Below are 17,655 nucleotides of genomic sequence, written 5' to 3'. Positions count from 1 at the left end.
TGCGGAGCGGGCAGGCTGTGGCGCCAGGCACTTGCCTTAGGGTGTCTCGAACGCTGCTGCACAAGCTTTCCACTGAGCATATACAGGAGCTGGTGGAATTGCTAGAGGGGAAAACTGAGAACACAAAGGGAGCACAGGCAACTGCCTCCCCCACTGAGGAGAGACAAAACCTTAACCCCTTCGTATCCTCACAAAGGGAGTCAAAGGAGTCAAAAAACTAGAAGCTGTGGATTGGGACCTGGACCGCCCAACCCGCTTAGTACTTTCCTGCCAATGGTCCGCTGGTAAGGACCATACATACACATCCCCATCGGTTCAAAGAGGATAAGTTTAACATTTCTAATTGACACAGGCACCCAAATCAGTGTTTTGAACAGGCAGCAAGCTGACAAACTTGGGATTAAACCATCGAGGAAGGCTATCAATATAGTAGGGGTAACGGGTATAGCAGAAAGGTGTCCTTTAGCTCGAACTCAATTTTGGCTGCCTGGGGAGAAGTGGATGATGGCTGTGGAAGCCCTTATAAGGGAAATATACTGGGATTTGACATTTCGGCAGGTAAATGGTGGTGCTTGCCTAATGGTGAGGTTTGGAGTTTCGGGAGCCACGGGGCAGAGGCAGCTCGCATTAGGATCTTGCAATTTACCTCTGCGCCACTCCAGCTTAAGGGAGCTGCTGACATTAGAATTTTGCAACATGCTCCTGCTTTGCCACTATCTAAAATAACCTACACTCCACAATACCCCCTGCCAAATGCATCAAAACAGGGCATTATGGAGGTCATTAATGATCTTGAAAAAAAGACAAATAATTAGCCACACCCATTCTCCCTATAATTCTCCAGTTTGGCCCGTTCGCAAGCCTGATGGGCAGTGGCACCTAACTATCGATAATCGAAAACTGAATAGCAACACCGCACCTCTAACAGCTGCCGTCCCAAATATATCCTCGGTGGTGACTGCAATACAAGCAGCAGCCCATCCATGGATGGCCGCCTTAGATGTCAAAGATATGTTTTTCATTATTCCCTTAAGGGAGGTAGAGAGACTGCATACGTCACAGGACATTATTGTGCAAGGCCCTTTTCCTCTGTTAAACTCAGTCCTCAGTGGGTCACCCCCCCCCCCCCGACGGGGCGGCACAGAAAGCAACAATACAGAAGTGGTATGCCTACTTGGAGGGAGTTAGTCAGTTGTTGCCATTAAAAGATGGGATGAGGGGACTGCTTCAAGGCTGTCACACCAGGCAAAACAGAGACTGAATATGTTTGGCGTGTTTCACTTACAGGGGGTGATCAGATATTATTGAATAATGAGGAAGCTGGGGGCTTTTGGGGACCTGGTATGTTTTTAAGTGATGGTCCGGATGGTGATCAGCCCATAACATCCTGTGCGGCTTACTGGGCTGGTGGTGTGGATTCCAAGGAAGATGGGGAGCCCATCACCATTAGGATAAGAGGCTTGTTGGAGCTGGCTGAGAGCATTCAAAATACTGCTTGTATATAGGCAATGCATGAAAAAGGGCAGCAGGGGATTCCCATGGCTGCACTGGTAAATCCCACCCACCTTCGACCATTTATCAGAGGGCTGCCAGATGCTTTAAAGATACATGTCCAGTCCCTCAGAGAGAGATCTCAGGAGGCTATAAACCATAACAAGCAAAACCCCCTGTCTTGGTTTTGTTAAAAACAAAACCAGTTTCTCTTTTAATGAATTCTCCTTTCAGCTAAGTTCTTCTAAGTAACTGCACTTTTCTGAATTTGGCTACATGTTTTTGCAGACAGGAGCTGATAACATAGCAATAGAATGCAAGGTTACTGATAAAAATGCACATCCTATTGATATACTGTATATTCAGCAAATTACTGCATAGCCAGCAATGTATTGTGTAGTGTAAGGATTTAACAACTTAACTAACCAAGATAAGGGCCCAGCTGCATCCTTGGTGGATGAGATAAAGGAAATCTTCAGCATGAAGGAGGAGGACAATCCAGTTATAACCAGCTCAGTAGTTTGGGCTTTGGCCAACTCAGCATACCAGACCAAAGGTGAAAAGTGCACCACAAAGAAGACTGCAAGCCTTTGTCCAAAAGACCCTGGCCCACAACCACCAGGTTGCAGCACGCATGCACCAAGAGGAGGAGCCCTATGATTATAATAGCCACTCCTATTCCTGGGACTAATTGTACTAATCCAACCTCTACTATGAATATGTATGATGTGTTAACATAAAAATGGTTACTCCTGAAACAAAGAAGTCATGCTTTGGAAAAGATTCCCATGCCTGCTGGCCCCAGAATAAACATACCTGCTTTATAACTCATCTCGAGTTGTAGAGTTTATTCTGCTCATCACATAAGTAGAGGGGCATATTTGCAAGGAGGGGCGAACAGAACAGGTGACTAAAATTGACCAACTAAGTATTCCATCACATCCACGTCATACACCCTATAAAAATGGGAGATCACAAGGGTCTCGCTCTCTTCGACTATGGCTGGCATCTGAAGAGGACCCTGCCTGTCATCCCTGTGATCCAAAGCCTGGTTCCTGACCCTGCATCTCTGAATCCAGTTCCGGTTTTCTGCAAAGTCCAGCCCAGGACATCCAGGTGCCCACCCTGCAGCCACTGGAGCAGTGCCAGCTCCCCCTGCTTAGCTGCGCCGGGAAATTCAAGATTGGTTTGGTATGTATTGTATTATTTTCTCTATTTTATTAGTAGCATTAGTAAAGCATTTTTAACTTTTTTCAACTTGCAAGTCTCTCTCTCTTTTCCTCCTATTGCCTTTCCTTTGGGCGGGGGGGGTAACAGAGAGCATCTGCCAGAGTTTATTGTTGCCCTGCAGTAAACAGCGATACCCCCAAAATCCACCCACACATGTATTAACCCGGGCCAAAATCCTGCACAATATCGTCACCTACGGAGCACGAAATAGGATGGGCGGACCTGGGCGGCAGCACAGACGGGAGCTGGAAGGTCCGGCAAATGAGCCGCAAGTCTCTCTCCAGATGCCCCCTCCACCCTGGGAACCCAAGCCCTTCCGTGACCAGTCAGACCAGACCGGTGGTGCAGAGCGGGGTGACCTGTAGCGCCAGGCACTAGCTTTCACAGTATCACAGTATATTTGGGATTGGAAGGGACCTCAAAAGATCATCTAGTCCAATCCCCCTGCTGGAGCCGGAACGCCTAGGTGAGGTCGCATAGGAACATGTCCAGGTGGGTTTTGAATGTCTCCAGAGAAGGAGACTCCACAACTTCCCAGGGCAGCCTGTTCCAGTGCTCTGTCACCCTCACTGAGAAGAAGTTTCTTCTCAAATTTAAGTGGAACCTCTTGTGTTCCAGCTTGATCCCATTACCCCTTGTCCTATCATTGTTTGCCACTGAGAAGAGCCTGGCTCCATCCTCATGGCACTCACCCTTTATATATTCATAAGCATTAATAAGGTCACCCCTCAGTCTCCTCTTCTCCAAAGTAAAGAGACCCAGCTCCCTCAGCCTTTCTTCATAAGGGAGGTGCTCCACTCCCTTAATCATCTTTGTGGCTCTGTGCTGGACTCTCTCCAGCAGTTCCCTGTCCTTCTTGAACTGAGGGGCCCAGAACTGGACACAATGTTCCAGATGGGGTATCACCAGGGCGGAGTAGAGGGGAAGGAGGACCTCTCTCGATCTACTAACCACCCCCCTTCTAATACACCCCAGGATGCCATTGGCCTTCCTGGCCACAAGGGCACAGTGCTGGCTCATGGTCATCGAATTGTCCACCAGGACCCCCAGGTCCCTTTCCCCTACACTGCTCTCTAATATGTAATTTCCCAACCTATACTGGAACCTGGGGTTGTTCCTGCCCAGACGCAGGACTCTACACTTTCCCTTGTTAAATTTCATCAGGTTATTCCCCACCCAACTCTCCAGCCTGTCCAGGTCCCGCTGGATGGCAGCACAGCCTTCTGGCGTGTCAGCCACTCCTCCCAGCTTAGTGTCATCAGCAAACTTGCTGATAGTACACTCAATTCCCTTGTCTAAATCATTAATGAATATATTGAATAATATTGGCCCCAGTACTGACCCCTGAGGCACTCCACTAGATACTGGCCTCCAACTAGACTCCGCACCATTGACTACCACTCTCAGGCTTCTCTCCTTAAGCCAGTTTGCAACCCACCCCACTACTCTGTTCTCTAGACCACGCCTCCTCAACTTAGCTGTGAGGATGCTGTGGGAGACTGTGTCAAAGGCTTTACTGACGTCAAGGTAGACCACATCCACCACTCTGCCATCATCCATCCACCTTGTTACATTCTCATAAAAGGCTATGAGGTTGGTCAAGCATGACTTACCCTTGGTAAAGCCATGCTGACTGCCCCTAATAACCCTCTTATCCTTGATATGCCTTGAGATGGCACCAAGGATAAGCTATTCCATTACTTTCCCAGGGACAGAGGTGAGGCTGACCGGTCTATAATTACCTGGGTCCTCCTTCTTGCCCTTTTTGAAGACTGGAGTGACATTTCCTTTCCTCCAGTCCTCAGGCACCTCTCCCATTTCCCAAGACTTGGGAAAGATGATGGAGAGCGGTCTAGCAATGACTTCAGCCAGCTCCCTCAGCACCCGCGGGTGCATCCCATCTGGACCCATGGATTTATGGATGTCCAGACTATTTAATTGCTCCCTAACCCAGTCCTCATCGACTAAAGCAAACTTCTCCATTGACCTGGCTTCCTCCGGTGTCTCAGGGGTACAGGGCTCCCCAGGACAGCTTCTATCAGAGTAGACAAAGAAGGCACTCAGTAATTCTGCCTTCTCTGTATCTTCTGCCACCAGGTCACCCACCCCATTCATCAGTGGGCCCACGTTGCCTCTGGTATTAGTTTTATCTGCTATGTATTTGAAAAAGTTCTTTTTGCTGTCCTTGACCCCTCTCGCCAGCTGTAATTCTAAGGAGGCCTTGGCTATCCTAGCTGCCTTCCTACATCCTCTAACAGCAGCCTTATATTCCTCCCAAGTGGCCAGCCCCTGCTTCCATGACCTGTAAACTCTCCTCTTCTGCTTGAGCATACCCAACAGATCCCTATTCAACCACGCAGGTGTCCTGGCTCCCTTCCTTGACTTCCTTCGTGTGGGGATGCTCTGATCCTGAGCGTGGAAGAAGCAATCTCTGACTGCAATCCAGCTATCTTGGGCCCCTTTTCCTTCAAGCAGTCTTGCCCATGGGTTTTCCCCCAGCAATTGCTTGAAAAGGCCAAAGTTAGCCCTGCTAAAGTGCAGGGTTGCAATTCTACTTGCTATTCTGTTCCTGCCACACAAGATGCTGAATTCCACCATCTCGTGGTCACTGCAACCCAGGCAGCCCTCAACCTTTGCTGCTTCAACCAGACCTTTGGAGGTGCCCCAAACTCTGCTGCACAAGCTTTCCACTGTACATATACAGGAGCTGGTGGAATTGTCAAAGGGAAAACTGAGAACACAAACGGAGCACCACCGGCAACCACCCCTCCCACTGAGGAGAAATGAAACCTTAACCCTTTTGTATCCTCATGAAGGGAGTCAAAGGAGAAGCTGTGGATTGGGACCGCCCAACCCGCTTAAAACTTTCCTGCCAATGTTCCGCCGATAAGGAACCATACATACGCATCCCCATCGGTTCAAAGCGAATAAGTTTAAAATTTCTAATTGACACAGGAGCCCAAATCAGTGTTTTGAACAAGCAGAAAGCTGACAAACTCGGGACTAAACAATGGAGGAAGGCCATAAATATAATAGGGGTAACAGGTGTAGCAGAAAGGTGTCCTTGAGCGCTAACTCAATTTTGGCTGCCTGGGGAGAAGCAGATGACAGCTTGTCGCGGGGGAATAATTTAGGGTTCTGCTTACTGCAGAACAATATTTAGATTTCTTAAAGAGAAGTGTGACTTAAAAGAGTTCGGTGGCAGGTTCACTCTCTTATTTACTGCATGAGGAAATATGCCAAGTCAAATGCTACTTACCTTCTCTCTAGGCACCTGTACCCGTTCACAAAACAAACTTTCAGGCGTCTTCACTCCCTGATAACTGTTCATTCCAAAGTCTCTGTCCTGGAGCTCCAGGGCCAAACTTTCAGGCAAGGCCTGTATCCGTCGCAGTGCAAACTTTCAGGATTCTTCTTTCCCTGACAACCGCTCGCTATGGAGTCTGTATTTTAAAGCTCCGAAGGCAAATATTCAGGGGAGACCTGTACCCATTCGCAAAAACAAACTTTCAGGCATTCCCTCCCTGATAGTCGTTTGCTCTGGAGTCTATGTTTAAAGCTCCAGAGGCAAACTTTCAGGTGAGGCCTGATAACTGTATGCAGAGCAGACTTTCAGGAGACAAAATTCTTAGGAAAAAAAAAAAATTATGTAGTATAATAGCGGGAGGACTGGCTCAAGCTGGGTACCTGCACAGAGATCCCACCCAAACATAGAAAACCATAGACCTTTATATCTTCACAAACCATTCATATAATGATTCAGTCCAATAGCAATGTTTTACTTGGGGTCTTCTTGCTTCTCATAGGATCTTCTTCTCTGATTCCACGTGGACCTTTGTTTTCTTCAGCTGTAGACACTTTATTATCCATAACCTTGCAGGCACTGGTTTGTCTGAATAAACCCTTTCTTCTCAGTGAAGTGCAAAATAGGCCTTATCTTGCAAGCGTTCAGTGTAGTTTGTAGCTGCTTTTGGTAAATATGAGCAGAACTTTACAGCTTAAATTTTTAGCAAATCCAGCTTACCAAGTAACATGAAACAAAGAGTATAGTAAAAATCATACAACTTTACGTCTCTAAATAATTCATTATATTTAGTGTGCATCTACTTAAGCTAAATGATTAATATTAAACTTAAATCGGGCTCATCCACTGACCTGTGAGTAGTAAAACCATTGCCATACAGCTCACTTACTTAGCAGGGAGAGCTCAAAGCGGGCTCGTCTAGGTTGTCATATTTATAGAATGAAGTGGTTGACTCATAGTCAAATTGCATACGGTAGGAAAAGTATGCATGAGACTCCCTGTGCCCACAGGTTACTGGTGTTCAGTGTGCCGTTCTGCTTCCTTGTGGGTCTCCTGGAATGAGTTCTTGGCCTGGCTGCAACTCAGGTCCTTTCCTCCTCTGGAGCCTGGACCAAACTATTGCTGGTTTGTCTTGGGGGGGGATGTCGAGCACATCTGCCACACAGCTCTGGAGGACACTGGCTGTCATGGTTTGCTTTCTTTGTGAGAGTAAGCAAAGGAGCTTCTGCTTCTTCTTCTTCAATAGCTTCAATATCCTGTTTAAACAACCTGTTGACAACCAATGGTAGGACAAGGGGTAATGGGTTCAAACTGGAACACAAGAGGTTCCACTTAAATTTGAGAAGAAACTTCTTCTCAGTAAGGGTAACAGGACACTGGAACAGGCTGCCCAGGGAGATTGTGGAGTCTTCTACTCTGGAGACATTCAAAACCCACCTGGACACATTCCTGTGTAGCCTCATCTAGGTGTTCCTGCTCCAGCAGGGGGATTGGACTAGATGATCTTTTGAGGCCCCTTCCAATCCCTAACACTCTGTGATTCTGTAAATTTTTCCGTCACGTGGCTGTGAGTGGCTCTGAGCCCTTATAAGGGAAATATATTGGGAGTTGATATTTTGGCAGGTAAACAGTGGTGCTTGCCTAATGGTGAAATTTGGAGTTTCAGGAGCCACAGGGTGGAGGCAGTTTGCATTAGGATCTTGCAAATTACCTTTGTGTCGCTGCATCTTAAAGGAGCTGCTGACATTAGGATTCTGCAACATGCTCCTGCTTTGCCACCGTCTAAACCTGCAGTCCACAATATCCCCTGTCAAATGCAGCAAAACAGGGCATTATGGAGGTCATTAATGATTTTGAAAAAAGACAGACAATCTGCCGCACCCATTCTCCCTATAATTCTCTGGTTTGGTCTGTTCGCAAGCCTGATGGGTCGTGGCGCTTAACTATTGATTATAAAAAGCTAAAGAGTAACACCACATCCCTAACAGCTGCCATCCCAAATATATCCTTGGTGGTGACTGCAATACAAGCAGCGGCTCATCCATGGTGGCTGCCTTAGATGTCAAAGATATGTTTTTCATTATTCCCTTAAGGGAGGAAGACAAACCACAACTCACTTTTACCTGGAAAGGGAAACAATACACCTTTAACCAGCTTCCTCAAGGACACAAGCACTCTCCTACCATTGCCCTCAATGCCCTTGCTGCACTCATTGACACTGTGGAAGTGCCCTTGGGTATTCATATATATCAATATATATATGACATCTTAGTGGGTGGAGACAATATGGAACAGGTTGGGCAAGTAACGGAGACTCTCTGGAACCTATTGACACAGAATGGATTGGATATTCCACCTTCCAAGTGCCAAGGTCCTGGGCAGGAAGTTAAATTCCTAGGAGCTTGGTGGACAGTGGGAGCCATAGCAGATGCCCTAGCTGCTATAGAAAAAGGGCAGACCCCAAATAGCAAAGCAGAATTTCAACACCTTTTGGACACATTACGGTACTGGAGAAAGCATATCCCAGGATTTTCAGTGACTGCCCGCCCTCTATATGACCTACTCTGAAAAAACAGGAGATGGGATTGGACCTTAGAGCATAAAGAGGCCCTTAATGTTCTAAAAGATAAAACCTACCAGAAATAGGACCCATTGAACCCACAAGACCCATTAAGGGTGGAATGGGGGTTTGAAGAACATGCTTCCTATTGCGGCATATTCCAAAGGGGGCCAAAAGGGCCAGCTAGACCCTTGTTGTTTTCTTCCACTGCATTCAAGGAAACTGAACAATGATATTCAGAATGGGAGAAAGGACTCCTCTCACTCACTCATGCAATTAAGCAGGTAGAGACACTGGATACATCACAGGACATTATTGTGCAAGACCCTTTTCCTCTGCTAAACTCAATCCTCAAAGGGTCACCCCCCTTCCACCTCCCGCCAAGGGGGTGGCACAGAAAGCAACAGTATGGAAGTGGTATGCCTACTTGGAGGGAGTTAGTCAGTTGTTGCCATTGAAAGAGGGTTCTGTCAAAGTTTCAAAACTCCAACAACCTGTTAACACTGATCCAGTCCTGCTGAGCCTGCCTTATAAGCCCTCCTCAATTAAAGAAGCACCCAAGTTAACCCAGGACTCAGACAAACAAGGGGTCTGGTTTACTGATGCATCAGCCCATCAGTTAGGGACAAAGTGACAGTATAAGGCAGTAGCACTGGAGATTGCCACTGCAAAAACAATAACAGAGGAAGGGGAAGGTAGTGCTCAATCAGGGGAGTTGCATGCTCTCTTATTAGCAGCAGAAGGAGGAGCCTCGACAATTTACACTGATTCCTATGCAACTTATAAGGGTGCAACTGAATGGATATGCCAATGGGAATCCAACTGGTAGGAAGTGGGTCGCACCAGAGTGTGGAGAGCTGAAGACTGGTAGAGACTACTGGATATGGGCAGGTTATGAACCTTGAGTGTGGGCTGGGTAAAAGGACATGCAAAAGATGGAACCCCAGCTGCAAATGGAACCAACAGGCTGACCATCTAACCCAAATTAAAGTGGCTAAAGGCATACCAGAGGAGTGGGCACATTTAGCTGAGTGGCTACACATTAAGCGAGGCCACTCTGGGAAAGCGGATCTGTATTATGAATGCCAGTCTCAGGGATGGCCAGTGTCCATGCTAACATGTAAAGCAGTCTTTACAGTCTGTCCACAGTGCCGGATAAGACTTAAAGCTGATCACCCAAATCAGGCCGCGGCCCAGCATATCAGACAGGGGAAGGCCCTCTGGAGTACCTGGCAAGTTGACTACGTCGGGCCATTAGAACCCTCTCATAGAAAGAAATACATCCTGATGGGAGTAGAGGTGGTATCGGGACTATCAGTGGCTACAGTTGTCAGCACTGCCACTGGAGACCAAACAGTGCGAGTACTGTGAGAGTGGTTTAGTGTTCTAACCACTCCTGAGAATATCCAAAGTGATAATGGCACACATTTTTCAGCTGCCATGGTTCAGGATTGGGCTAGGGGGGAAGGTATTAAGTGGGTGTTTCATACACCATATTACCCCCAAGCCAATGGGATTGTGGAACAGACCAATGGTCTGATTAAAAAGCATGCTGGCATCTCACAACCCAGCTGGGACACACAGTTGGCACAAGCTGTCCTCATTGTCAGTAACCACTGGGGGAGCTATGGAAGCCCCAAAATCAAGGCATTTTTCGCTGAGAGGCCACTAACAGACAGTAACTCTATAGCAAACAAAGGAAAGGACCAGCCCAAATAAAAACACAAGTGGGCCAGTCTGTCATGGTGCCCATGACTTTAGCAAAACCTATAGGCTTATATACTTAGAAGGCCCTTGATGAAAATGGGAGAACCCACCACATTAGTGCCCAGTGGATAGTCCCAGACTTCTAACTCCAAAAGCCCTGTGTCAAGGGACTGAGGCCTGTTTTTGTGTTCTCTTGCAGGACAAAAGGAAGATGGACAATCCTGCCGTTCCTACCAAGGGATGTATGGATGGGGTGGAAAAAAACCAAAAATTTCCAGTTGGGACTGGGTGGTGGTTAGAGTCAGTCTTCGGAATGAGGGTCACACCAGGGTGACACCAACAGGCCATTCAGGAGGTGAGCCTGCAACTGGAAACACTAATGAACTCTATGCATGACATCACATAGGCTCCCTAAATCATCAGCAACATGAAAACAGAAGGGCTGTCCAAAGACAAGCTGTATTGCACTTGATCCTATTGAAAGAAAAAGGCGTATGCAGGAAGCTGTGTCTACACCCCAAGCATCGGGGTGCTATTGTTAGCAATCAGGACACATAACCACGGGCGTAGTTATATGCAGTGCTTTATTTCAGCGCTGGGAAACCACGGGTTCGCACCCAAAGCTGGCTTCGACCACTGATTCAAACTCCACTACATTTATACATTTTGGTTACATACATATTCATTAGGGTTACAACGTATGTGTTGCATATTCATCAGATTACATTATTATTTCACAATATCAGTTGCAACCCCTTGGAACTACTCTAAGCATACGCAGTGTCCTCTGGTGGTCGTCCAGGGGGTCTTCAGGATGAAGTAAGGAGTCTTCTTCACTCGTGAACTTTTCACCTTTTGTCACTGCACATGCGCACTATTCCTATACTCATTATAAAATCATGTAAAATACTCAGGTTTCTTAGATGCCCATCCTCAGCACATTCTATCCGTTCAAGATAAGATAAGGACTTACTGAGAACTAACAGAACTAATTTTCAGTTCTCTACTCTCAAACTAAGAGATAAAAACGTGTATACCACCTGTGAAATTTCAAGATAAGGTGAGAATCTTGGATACAGTTTACAAAAGCAAAATACAGCCAACTATAACACTATTACAAGAACAGCTACAAGGACAAAAAACAGAGGACTCAGGGGCAGTTGTTGCTATACTGGGGACCAACTGGTGAAAAAACTTTCAATGCATTTGTTTTCCTTATCAGGATGGCTAAACAGCCTCCTCCAATATTTGATAACAACTGTAATTATTGTAATTTGCACTATTCTATTGTTTATTAGTAGGCTGATTTGTAATGATAATGTATAACAGGAAAATGACACATAAGGTATGATGATCCACAGTGGGCATTAAAACTCACCAACAGAGTGCCCCCTTTTGACTTTGGAGGCAAGAGGTGAGGCGTGGAAATGACTTTACAACCTGTGAGATTGTAAAGAAGGTATGTTTATTTACAGCGCTGGACACACGGGAAAATAACTCCACCTAACACACGTGCAAATTTCCAGTAGCTGTGAGCTTGGTTAAATGCTGTAAAGTGTTACATATTCATGAAAGTTTTAGGAATGCCTATACATATTCATAACCTGTCCCCGAGAAGATGGTTCTTATTACAATGAGTTCCGGGAAATCATTTCCATAGTCTCCACCTCCAGTCCCTCATGGATGCGCCTGCGCAGTGATCGTGAACCGGGGTCGTCTTCGCTGTACACTTTTACCTCTGGCCTGGTGTGCTGAGTTGGCTGGGACTCGAACTGATGAGTTGGTTAGAACTGGCGTATCTCCTGTCCTGTGCCCAAGTTTCTGTTATCTAGTTCACCCAAAGATGCATCTAGGGTTTTTTATCTTTGCAAGGCCTGTGAAGTCCTTAGCGAACTCCTGTTTCTCATACAATAAGTTACACAAAGCTAAAAATGGCTGGGCAATTGTGATGTGGGTTAAGGGTTAGCTCTCTAAGTGTTAGCTCCTTAGTTCTTTAAGTGTTAGTTCTTTAAGTGTTAGTTAGTTAATTCCCTGTATCAGAGGTGACTGCATCGCCACTCCAAAGTAGCCTGTCACATCATAACTGTGGTCACAGGATGGATTTAGTGGCAGTTGCACATCCCCCTGAGATCCAGAGCCTTCAGTAGGGTAGTTGATGGCTCCTTAGCATCTTTTGTGCCCCATTGTGCTTCTCCAAACATACATATATAGGGTGGCACCAAGATGCTGACAGTCACATCCTCCCCTACCCCCAGGCAGGATGACTTCATCTCCACTCAGCTTGGGGGGAGCAGGAGGGGTGGGATGCTCAGTCAGTGGACAGGATCCTTAACAAAGGAGGTGCCTAGAGAAGCTGAGAAACTTCTGGACTATGTTGTAATTCCCACAGCCAGATCTGACCAGGCTATAAAATAGGGTCCCGCCAAAATCCCCCTTCGAGTGGTCTTCTCAGAGCAGCGGGTCTGTGAACTGAAGACGTTGTCTAAGGAGACTTCCCAGGATTCACAGAATCACAACAACACAGAATGTTAGGGATTGGAAGGGACCTCAAAAGATAATCTAGTCCAATCCCCCCACTGGAGCAGGAACACCTAGATGAAGTTACACAGGAAGGCATCCAGGTGGGTTTTGAATGTCTACAGAAAAGGAAACTCCACAACCTCCCTGGTCAGCCTGTTCCAGTGTTCTGTCACTATCACTGAGAAGAAGTTTCTTATCATATTTAAGTGGAACCTCCTATGTTCCAGTTTCTACCCATTGCCCCTTGTCCTATCATTGGTTGTCACCGAGAAGAGCCTGGCTCCATCCTCGTGACACTCACCCTTTACATATTTATAAACATTAATGAGGTCACCCCTCAGTCTCCTCTTCTTCAAGCTAAAGAGACCTAAATCCCTCTGCCTTTCCTCATAAGGGAGATGCTCCACTCCCTTAATCATCTTTGTGGCTCTGCGCTGGACTCTCTCCAGCAGTTCCCTGTCCTTCTTGAACTGAGGAGCCCAGAACTGGACACAATATTCCAGGTGTGGTCTCACCAGGGCAAAGTAGAGGGGAAGGAGAACCTTTCTCGAATTACACCAACACCCTTCTAATACACCCTAGCATGCCATTGGCCTTCTTGGCTATAAGGGCACCGTGGTGGCTCATGGTCATCCTGCTGTCCACCAGGACCCCCAGGTCCCTTTCCCCTACACTGCTCTTTCATAGGTAACTCCCCAACTTATACTGGAACCTGGGGTTGTTCCGTTCCTACCCAGATGCAAGACTCTACACTTGCCCTTGTTATATTTCATTAAATTTTTCCCTGCCCAACTCTCCGGTCTGTCCAGGTCTTGCTGGATGGCAGCACAGCCTTCTGGCGTGTCAGCCACTCCTCCCAGCTTGGTGTCATCAGCAAACTTGCTGACAATACACTCTATTCCCTCATCCAAATAATTTATGAATATATTGAATAATACTGGCCCCAGTACTGACCCTTGAGGCACTCCGCTAGATACAGGCCTCCAACTAGACTCTGCCCCATTGACCACGACTCTCTGGCTCCTTTCCTTCAGCCAGTTCGCAGTCCGCCTCACTACTCGATCGTCCAGACCACACTCCCTCTGTTTAGCTGTAAGGATGCTGTGGGAGACTGTGTCAAATGCCTTACTGAAGTCAAGGTTGACCACATCCACCGCTCTGCCATCATCCATCCATCTTGTTATGTCCTCGTAAAAGGCAATGATGTTGGTCAAGCATGACTTCCCCTTGGTGAAGCCATGTTGACTGCCCCTAATGACCCTCTTATCCTTGATATGCCTTGAGATGGCACCAAGGATAAGTCATTCCATCACTTTCCCAGGGATGGAGGTGAGGCTGACCGGTCTATAGTTACCCGGGTCCTCCTTCTTGCCCTTTTTGAAGAATGGAGTAACATTTGCTTTCCTCCAGGCCTCAGGCACCTCTCCTTTTTCCCAAGACTTGGCAAAGATGATAGAGAGTGGTCCAGCAATGACCTCAGCCAGCTCCCTCAGCACCTGTGGGTGCATCCCATCCAGACCCATGGATTTATGGATGTCCAGATTGCCTAATTGCTCCCTCACCCAGTCCTCATCAACCAAGGCAAACTCCTCCATTGTCCTGCCTTCCTCTGGGGCCTCAGATGTACAGGGCTCCTCAGGACAGCCTCTGGCAGTGTAGACAGAGACAAAGAAGGCATTTGGTAACTCTGCCTTCTCTGTACCTTCTGACACCAGGGCACCCACCTCGTTCACCAGTGGGCCTACATTGCCTCCAGTGTTAGTTTTATCTGCCACGTATTTGAAAAAGCTCTTTCTTTTGTCCTTGACCCCTCTCGCCAGCTTTACTTCTAAGGAGGCCTTAGCTTTCCTAGTTGCCTCCCTACATCCCCTGACAACAGCCTTATATTCTCCCCAAGTGGCCAGCCTCTCCTTCCATGATCTATAAACTCTCCTCTTCCACTTGAGCTTACCCAGCAGTTCCCTGTTTAACCACGCAGGTCTCCTGGCTCCCTTCCTTGACTTCCTACGTGTCGGGATGCTGTGATCTTGTGCCTGGTAGAAGCAGTCCCTGGACACTAACCAACTATCTTGGGTCCCTTTACCTTCAAGCAGCCTTGCCCATGGGATTTCCCTTAGCAATTGCTTGAAAAGGCAAAAGCTTGCCCCACTGAAGTCCAGGGTTGCAATTCTGCTTGCTATCCTGTTCCTGCCACATGAGATCCTGAACTCCACCATTTCATGGTCGCTGCAACCATGCCAGCCCTCAGCCTTTACTGCTTCAACCAGACCCTCCTTGTTAGTGAGGATGAGGTCCAGCAGTTCACCTCTTCTAGTTGGCTCCTCCACCCTTTGCATCAGAAAGTTATTGTCAAGGCACTGGAGGAACCTCCTAGACTGTGCCTGGACAATACTCAGTACACTGTAGTTGCTCTCTCACGTAAAGAGTGACTCCACCACCACGCCTGGCTGGCCTTTCTTTCCTGAAAAGGACATAGCCATCCATGACCACATTCCAATCATGTCCAACCATGTCTCCATAATTGCCACCAGGTCATAATCTCCTGCCCGAACACAGGTTTCTAACTCCTCCTGCTTGTTCCCCATGCTGCGTGCATTGGTATACAGGCATTTCAGAGAGTGAGCTGAGCACACTGATTTCACCCTAGGGGTGTGGGAGGCCTCTCAGACTTCATCAACTCTGGAGTGCTGCCCCAGTGATGCAAGCCCAGCTACAACCCCATCCCCCTTTGAATCTAGTTTAAAGCTCTCCAAATGAGCCCTGCTAATTCCTGTCCCAGCATCCTTTTGCCCCTGCGAGATAAACCTTTCCCACGTATCACTGTTTGGACTGGTGTCTTGTAAAACCAGCTGTTTTCAAGGAACCCAAAGCCCTGCCTGTAGCACCAGTCCTGTAGCCAGTTGATTAGGGACTGAATTTTTCTATTCCCTCCCATATCATCACCCAAAACTGGAAGGAGGGAAGAGAAAATCACTTGAGCCCCAGACTCTTTTACCATCCATCCCAAGGTCTTGAAATCCTTTTTCATTCCCCTCAGACTGTGGGATGCAGCTTTCTCCCCACCTGTCTGGAAGATCAGCAGTGGGTAGCAGTCTGTTGGGTGCACCAGGTTGAGGAGTGTCCTGGCGATGTCCCTGATCCAAGCTCCAGGTAGCCTGCACACTTCCCTATTATGAGGGTCAGCTCTGCAGATTGGGTCCTCCGTCCCAGAAGGTAGTGGAGCACTGGATCAGGCTCCCCAGGGAGGTAGTCATGGCCCCAAGCCTGACAGTGTTCAAGAAGAAACTGGTCAATGCCCTCAGACACATGGTATGAACCCAAATCTCCTCTGACACATCTTCCTGCCATTCCCTTGGGTTCTGTCATCAGTTGCCAGAGAAAAGCCTTGTGAGGAAGCTATAGACCATGATGAGGTCTCCTCTTAGTCTCCTCCAGGCTGAACAAAACAAGTGACTTTAGCCACTCCACATATGGCTTCCTCTCCAAACCCTTCACCAACTTAGTAGCCCTCTTCTGGACACTCTCCAGTAGCTTAATATCTTTTTTATACTGTGGTGCCAAGAATTTCACACAGTACTCCAGGTGAGGCTGCACCAGTGCAGAGTAGAGCGGGACAATCACTTCCCTCAAGTGGCTGGCAATACTGTGCTTGATGCACCCCAGGACATGGTTGGCCTTCTTGGCTGTCAAGGCACACTGTTGGCTCATGTTCAACTTTCTGTCGATCAAAACCCCCAGTCCCTCTCTGCAGAGCTGCTTTCCAGCATCTCATCCCCCAGTCTGTATGTTCAGCCATAGTTTCCATGTCCCAGGTGCAAAATCCGGCACTTGCCCTTGTTGAACTTAATGCAGTTGGTGATTGCCCAGTTGTCCAATTTGTCCAGATCCCTCTGCAGGGCCTCTCTGCCCTTGAGAGTGTCAAAAGCACCTCCCAATTTTGTGTCATTGGCGAACTTACTTAGTATTTCCACAAGTCCTGAGTCTAAGTAATTTATGAAGACAATGAAGAGTACTGGCTGTAATATAGATCCCTGAAGAACCCTACTAGTGATTGGTCACCAACCCGACATAGCCTCATTTATTAGAACCATTTGAGCTTGGCCCATTAGCCAATTGCTCACCCACTGTTATTGTTAGTTTACCCAGCTGTATGCTGGACATTTGTCCAGGAGGATACTGTGAGAGACAGTATCAAAGGCTTTAGTGAAATCCAAAAAGATCACATTGACAGGCTTCCCTTTGTCAACTAGTTGGGTAACCTTGTCATAGAAATAAATTAAGTTTGTTAAGCAGGACTTTCTCCTCATGAACCCGTGCTAGCTGGGACCAATGACTGCATTGTCGTTCAGACGTTTTTCAATAACTCCCAAAAGAATCTTCTCCCTGATTTTGCCAGGAACAGAAGTGAGGCTGACAGGCCTGCAGTTGCCAGGGTCATCCCTGTTGCCCTTCTTGTAGGCTGGGACAATGTTTGCCAGCTTCCAGTCATCTGGGACCTCTCCAGATCCCCAAGAGCATTGAAAAATCACAGAGACAGGTCTTGCTATGATGTCAGCCAGCTCTTTAAGCACCCTTGGATGAATCCCATCAGGCCCCATTGACTTGTAAGGATCTAGATGGAGTAGCAGATCCCATACAAGTTCCAGATTCATTGGGAGTTTATTGTTCTTGCAGCCATGGTTTTCTAGCCCAGGGTTATTGGGGCCCCCAAGTCCATCTTAGGTGTTGAAGACTGAGGCGAAGAAAGCATTAAACATCTCAGCTTTGTCTATGTCCCTGTTAATAAGGTGACCATGCTCATCAAGTAATGGGTCAATGTTATTTCTCGTTTGCCTTTATCCAT

At 47.3% G+C, this 17,655-nt stretch overlaps 1 long non-coding RNA gene across 1 annotated transcript; it reads left to right on the top strand.

Moving 5' to 3' along the window:
* The first annotated feature begins 2,184 nt into the window (after positions 1 to 2,184).
* Positions 2,185 to 12,224, top strand: LOC135577006 (uncharacterized). The gene is made up of 2 exons (XR_010468612.1): positions 2,185 to 2,682; positions 10,492 to 12,224. It is a non-coding gene; the product is annotated as an uncharacterized LOC135577006 (long non-coding RNA).
* The last annotated feature ends 5,431 nt before the right edge of the window (positions 12,225 to 17,655 follow it).

This window comes from Columba livia, chromosome W (assembly GCF_036013475.1).
Source record: "Columba livia isolate bColLiv1 breed racing homer chromosome W, bColLiv1.pat.W.v2, whole genome shotgun sequence".
In the NCBI taxonomy this organism is placed as follows: domain Eukaryota; kingdom Metazoa; phylum Chordata; class Aves; order Columbiformes; family Columbidae; genus Columba; species Columba livia.
Note: the sequence above shows the minus strand (reverse complement) of the source record. Positions and strands in the feature narration are given on the sequence as shown.